The sequence below is a fragment of the Cupressus sempervirens genome, chromosome 1 (assembly GCF_028749045.1).
Source record: "Cupressus sempervirens isolate cs-2001-9-10 chromosome 1, ASM2874904v1, whole genome shotgun sequence".
Taxonomy (NCBI): domain Eukaryota; kingdom Viridiplantae; phylum Streptophyta; class Pinopsida; order Cupressales; family Cupressaceae; genus Cupressus; species Cupressus sempervirens.
Genome location: NC_143118.1, coordinates 201,857,623 through 201,864,769, shown reverse-complemented (window position 1 = coordinate 201,864,769; position 7,147 = coordinate 201,857,623). Strand labels below are relative to the sequence as shown.

The 7,147-nt window shown below is 34.1% G+C and overlaps 1 pseudogene; it reads left to right on the top strand.

Annotated features, from left to right (window-relative positions):
* The first annotated feature begins 2,471 nt into the window (after positions 1-2,471).
* On the top strand, positions 2,472-4,581 carry LOC149576827 (gibberellic acid methyltransferase 2-like; annotated as a pseudogene).
* The last annotated feature ends 2,566 nt before the right edge of the window (positions 4,582-7,147 follow it).

Sequence of the window (7,147 nt, the reverse complement as noted above, 5' to 3'; positions counted from 1 at the left end):
GATAGGGTTCCATTATTACCCATCTTAATCTTAGATTTGAAACTCTTGTCAATGAATGAAAACAAGGTTTCATCGCCACTCATATGGTTGCTACATCCACTATCGAGGTATCAAACCTCAAAGCTTCCTTCTTCACCAACATTACACATGATGAAGGCAATGTTTTCACTTCCCATATTCACGTCAACCACATTTGCTTGTCCTGATTATCTTTCTGCTTCTTTCAACATTCATTTGTATAATGCCCATAATTATGATAGTAGAAGCATTCTACATTACTCCTATTTGAATTATAATTTTTCTTACCTCCTCTTGAAGTATTTTGTGAGCTTCTTGCTCCATCTGCTCTTCCTGAGCTTTCTGCTGCAGCATTTCTTTGTCCTCCATTTCCTCGGCCTCTACCTCTAGAGTTTCTACTTGAGCCATTTCTTCCTCTCCCCCTTCCTCTTGAATTTGATTGAGCCTTGAATGCTTTCTCTTGGGAAGAAGAAGATGTATATCTATTGATCCTATGCTCATGGGTTTGAAGAGTACCCATCAACTCATCCATTGTCAAAAAAGTGAGGTCTTTTGCCTCTTCTATGGTCATGACCAAATTGTCATATTTATGAGGTAAACTCCTCAATATCTTCTCCACTATCCTCTGCTCTTGATAGTCTTCTCCATTTGACTTCAGTTGATTAATTACATTGGAGGTCCTTGAACTGAAGTTTGCAACTAATTCATTTTCCTTCATCTGAATGTTCTCAAACTCCCACCTTATATTATGTAGCTTTACTGTATGGACTTTATCAGTCCCCTTGAAGCTCATCTCAAGGATATCCCATGCTTCTTTTGCATAATTTGCTGCTACAATCTTTGGAAAAATTGTCTCTATCATTGCTACTTCAATAAGACTTAATGCTTTTGCATCTTTCCTCCTTGACTCTTTCAAATGAGTCTTCTGTGCATTTGTGAGAGCAACATACTGAGTTGGGTCTGTCACATCATTGAACTCATTAACTACAAACTCCCACAAATCATTTGCAACCATAATGGTTTTCATCTTCTTTGCCCATTAAAGGATGGTGGTTGCTGCCATATCTTTTCGGCATCTCCTACCATGTCAAATATCCCAAGAAAACAAAATGCCCTAACTCACTGTGGATGTGGGGCCTCAAAGCTCTGATACCATGTGAGAAATATTATAAATTTAAATTACAACTCACAACCCTAAACCTAAAATCTTTGCTCGGCACTTAAAAACTGCTCGGCACATGAAGGTGTTGAGTGCCAGTTTTGCTCGGCACTTGCTCGGCACTTGAAGGTGCCGAGTCACAGATTGCTTGACACTTGATGGTGCCGAGTGATAGGCAATAGGTGCTGAGTTGGCTCGGCACAAGAAGAGCTCGACACCAAAAAAAAATGCTCAGCACCAAGGATGCCAAGTGAACTTGGCTCCAACTGAGAAAGAGGATGGCGAGTGTTTTGTTCAACTTGAAAATTTATAACTTAGAAAAATTCAACGTGAATGCTTTCACCATTAAAATCAGAAAGCTAAAGCTTTAACCTTTCAAACAAACTTGTCAAATGCAATGAATAGAAGAGGAAGATGGATTCAAGTATGCCTGCTTGCTTTCTATTCAATCTTTCATTAAACTATTACAAAATCTGGGAGCATTCGGCTTCAACCAGAAAAAATCTTAAAATAACCCTAAACTGGTAAAACTTCAAACAACTTCAATACTCTAAAAACTTTAAACCTGCAACTCTAATGGCTGCATACAATGGTGCCTAGAGCAATCACTGCTTCAATAGGACAAGATCAATGATAAAAAACTTACAGAGAGAATAGAGGAAACATGTGCAACTGTAGGCACAAACTTCTTTTCTTCTTCCTTCTTCTGCTCTGCTCTGCAACTATTGATCTGCTAAATATGCTTGAACTCTCTAAATGAATGAATAAACATTCTTTTTGTCACATTCCATTTTTCCCCTCTTTTCTGATTTCAAAATCTCACCCACCGTATTTATGTTTCTATCTGTTCTGGACGTCAGGGAGGTAAGTGAGCGTTTGGCTCAAGGAGCAAACGTCAACTGCCGCATTAAATATTCCAACAATCTATCACCTTTGTATATATTCTACGTTTGAATTCAATAGATCACTTTTGACTTGCAAAAATCTATTATTATATTTCAATTGTTTTCAACTAAATCTCAATATGGCAGATTCTACACAAGTATTGTAAGCAGAATTCGTAAGCAGAATTCTTAAACCTGACCAATTAGTCAATCTTTTCTACAATCTATAAAATTAGAACCCAATACTGAAATTGGGCATTATTATTTTGATTGAACACAACTTCTATGTAAGCAAATAAATTGAACTATTAGCTAGGTTAAAACTAATTTCTTATAAATAGCCAATTCAAAGTTCTAATCTCTTGTACAGAAAATCTGAGATATTATTCTGAGTGTTAGTGCTGCCTACAATGGAGAAGGATAGTAATGACCATGAATCAAAGCCAATTGAGAGAGACAATATGAATTCTTACACCCAACAACTTGAAATTCTCCATAACATGTATCCAGGGAACGGTGAAGCAAGCTATGCAGAAAACTCTTCAAGACAGAGGCATGTTTTTCATGTACTTCAGCCCATGTTTAAGGAAGCCATTGAAAAGATCACATTCCCCAAGGAGGGCCCTCTTAGAATTGCAGATCTTGGGTGTGCTACTGGTCTTAACACCTTATCAAATATGAATTTTGTTGTGAGGACACTGACAAATCTATGCAATGGAACAACAATGCCTGAATTCCAAGCTTTCTTCTCTGATTTGTCATCAAATGATTTTAATGGCCTGTTTGATCTATTGGAAAGGTCTAACCAGCCAGGTTTTGTTGCTGGGGTACCTGGATCCTTCTACAGTGTCCTCTTTCCAAGCTCAAGCATTCATGTGTGCTTATCTATCATGGCCCTGCATTGGATTTCACAGGTAAGCAACCAGTCCTTTATATTGTTTTTTGTGTGGGTGTAATTCAAATTTCTAGTTACTGTTCACAATAGTTGATACAAACACACAATCTAATCTGAAAAAATTTGTAGTTACTATTCACAATAGTTGATGGTTTCTTGGCTTAATGATACAATATTTCTACAATTAATAGAATCATTGTTAATGCTATTTTCTTCAGATTAGATTGTGTGTTTGTATCAACATTTCAAAGCACATTCCATAATCCATCAGATTGTGTGTTTGTATCAACATTTCGAAGCAGATTCCATAATCCATCATCAAACTTCTTGAGTTCGTGTGGCAAAGAGCATTCTTTCTAGAAAAGTGTTGATTATGATCGTTGTTACTGTTCACAATCGTTGATAGCTTCTTGGGTTAATGATATCAGATTTCTGCATTGGTTGATAGCTTCTTAGGTTAATCATGTTGGATTTCTGGAAATCATAGAACCATTGTTAATGTTATTCTTTTTCAATTAGAAAGTGTTTGTATCAGCATTTCTAAACACACTCCATAATCCATCATCAGTCTTCTTGAATTGTTGTCTGATTATAATTATTGTTGCAGGTGCCTGAGGTTGTTGTGCATAAAGATTCTCCCTCTTATAACAAAGAAAGAGTGTGGATCAATAGAGGAAGGCAAGAAGTTGTAGATATTTACTCAAAACAGTCTCAGAAGGATCTGAATGGTTTCATGAAATGCAGAGCAGAAGAGATGGTAGAAGGAGGTGTACTATTTTTGTGTCTGATGGGGAGGCTAGACACTTGTCCCCCTTCTCAACAAGTTTCAGTGGGAGCTGAATTCTGTGGTCAGGACTTTGAAGATGCATGGGATGATCTTGTTGTGGACGCATAAGTTTTACTTCTTCACCTTTCTCAAATTATAATTCTATGATATTAGAAAACATCAGATTTCGACTGATTTTTATTTATTTTTGTTTTTACAGTTATTTAAGATTTATTTGCATAAGATTTAGAATCATATTCCATGATCTATCATCAAAATGAGAGAGCTGTAGAAGCAAAAATAGATCATAGAATATGATATACAAAAGATCTTACAGAATTTATTCTTAAAGCATCACACTCTAATAGATTTAATCTTAAAACATCACACTCTAATTGTTTCATGAATATGATTTGGACTTACCCACCTTCATATTAAGATATCCTAAACTCTTGCAGGGGTGATAAACATGATTTTTTATTTTATTTGCAGGGTATTATCAGCTTGGGCTTGAGAGACACATTTAATCTCCAATGGTATTTCCCAAATGCAGTTGAGTTGAGAGAAGCAGTAGAAAATAGTGACAGTTTTGATATTGAGAGAGTGCAAGTATGCTAAGGGTTGTCGAGCATGTCTCAACAGGAATTTTGAGCATTGGGTAAAGAATCCAAAAATGTTTGGAAAGATGAAGGCAAATCTGGTGAAAAGCTTTGTGGGCAGTCTAGTGGAAGCCCACCTTGGCATTGAGTGTACAGAAATGCTTTTTCAGAGGTTTGAAGAGAGAGCTGCAGCCCTTCTCCACTCTTCTATACCTTCAAGATTTGTCACCTGCATTGTTGCTTCCCTTATCAGAAAGTAGGTTGTCATTTGAATAAATGTAATCATAGAGAATATTAATTTTCCTTTAAGTAAAATTAGGGTATGTTTTTTTCATCGAGTTTTGGATCACATTTATTTTGTGTTTTCATGTGGCTGCTTAAGTTTGTTTTGTGCTTATATCTGAGCATTAAAGTGTTCCCATGGACATTTAAAATTGTCTAAAATGGATAATTTAGAATCTTGAACTATTTTAGTGGAGTAGTTATTATTTAGCTAGTGAAAATAAGCTGGGGCTAAAAAGAATAGTGGCTGCTTATTGCAAAAAAAAAATTCAGGTGGCTCCACAAACTCTTTTCCCTTTTTTTTTTCTATTTTATGGGACCACCATCTCCACAATTATTTCCTAAAGGCCCGTTTGGTTGCTAGAATATGATTTAAAAATTGGAATTTGAAATCTTTGATTTGGGATTGTGAAACTTGAAATCTAAATCACGTTTTCTAAAATTTGTTTTGGTACTGTTCGCTTCAAACTTAAAAATATTTGATATTCAGAATTTGTTATTCCAAGTTGGTTTGATTCAACATGCGAATATATGGTTCAAAAAATGAATATAAAAGTTACCGTGAGAAAGGCAATTCGTATCTCCAATTTTTTCAAGGACCTATTCATGGCACATGCCAAAAATGTTAATATTCATTGCAAAATTAAAATTCATGAAAAAGTTACAAGAAAGACGGAAGAATTTAGATATGTGTGGTACTAGTTATTTTATTTAATCCAAACATATGAACAAGTAATAGCAAAAAAATTTTCCCCCATTTAAAAAAATTAAATTTCAAAAAAAATCGCAAAAATAAGTGCCCCAAATGGACATCTGGATGTCAAACACAATTAAATTTGACTTTAGTTGAAATCCTCAATTTCAAAAAATAAGAAATAAAACGGAAATTTTAAATAACAAGTATTTTGAAGGAATTTTGAATTCTTATTTTAGAGTCAAATGGGAATACCAAATTCTACCTTTTTCCAATTCCAATTCCAATTGTGTTGACCCAACCCAAACAATGGATTGTGTTGGGCCATAAAAGATTTGAGCAGCCACGGCTAGCCAAAATAAGCTAAGCAGTCCCATGAGAATCCTACTCTTTTGCTAAATAATTAGGTGCAATGCTTAAATTGTACGAACACAAGGTTAGTGATCTATTATCAGAAAGAAAAAAAAATGTATCAATTCTAATCGCTTATTAGAAAGTAGTTTATTAGACATTTTGCAAAATCAGTTTTATCCACTAGTGAAAAAGTTAAATGGAAAAGGGGCCATCCATTTCTGAAATCATTTTATTTAATATATATATATATAAAGATTGAGACACTTATTCATCAAAAAATATAATCACAGATTTGATCATTGTAAGCCTGAGGCTTCCATTGCTTTTCCACCGGGTCAGGACTACTGTAATATAATCTCTGATATTATTCTTTTCTAACAAACCTCAGGAACCCCAATATTTTTTTATTTTATTTTTTCAACTGTAGGTCATATAGAAATTTGAGGAGCAATTGTCTAAATAATGCACTATCTAAAACGTAAGCTTAATTCAACTGAGATCATGATAATCTCTACCATACGGAGAGGATAGATATTAATTGCAGTGTCATTTAATACATTGAAAGACTTTAAGAGATTGAGATCACGGTGACCATAAAGTAAAATTGCATGGTACCAACTTTTTCCACCTATAACAAATACAGTGAGCATCAGTTCACAAAAGTAATGGTTTCAGACTTGTAAACGTAGAAAGGGTTGGCCAGCTTTAAAGTTCGTGCTGTTGAAAGACTAGATAGCGAGAAGACCATCGAGTTTTCTTCGATCCTAAAAACTCTCTAACCTAACTGCGGCTGACGAGAAATTGATTGACTCTTCCAAACAACACGTAAAGTTAGATATGAAGTTTGAGACTATTTCTGTATGTAGAAATTTTCAATTTATTGGCAATACTGCATTTGTAGAAGGATCTTGTAGTGTGATATTGAGTAGATATTATTCGTAAAATATTTTTAATAATTATTTTGGATTGACCAAAGTAATCCTTTGGGGTCACATTTATATATTGATAATATGAAGATATCATATCATTTCTATTTAAGAAATTGGGAACAATCTTAAAATATATTATTTTATTATTATTATAAATAAAATTAGATTTGTTTTATATCATTAAAGGTACTAAGAGGGTGCTGGTCCATACAACAAATTAGCATATTAATAATACATTAATAGTACGAGTGACTTTCAGCACATAAACAACAACAATTATCTTTTCTTTATCAAAAAGTAAAAATGTAAAGTTCAACTATTAATAGTATGGTAATCTCATGCAGTAAAATAATAGAGTATCTACACCACAAAGGGCCGGTAAAAGTTCTAAAGCCATCCAAGCTAAGAAAAAACTAAGAAAACCCATAAAGCAAAAAAACTATAATTTTTCCAACCGCTTGTCAATTTTGTCCTTTTTTGTCCTTCAATTTGTTAGTAAAATGGTTTAACTATCTATAATGTGAATCCATTACATTATAGTTTATTCATCGTTGATACATTAGCTAA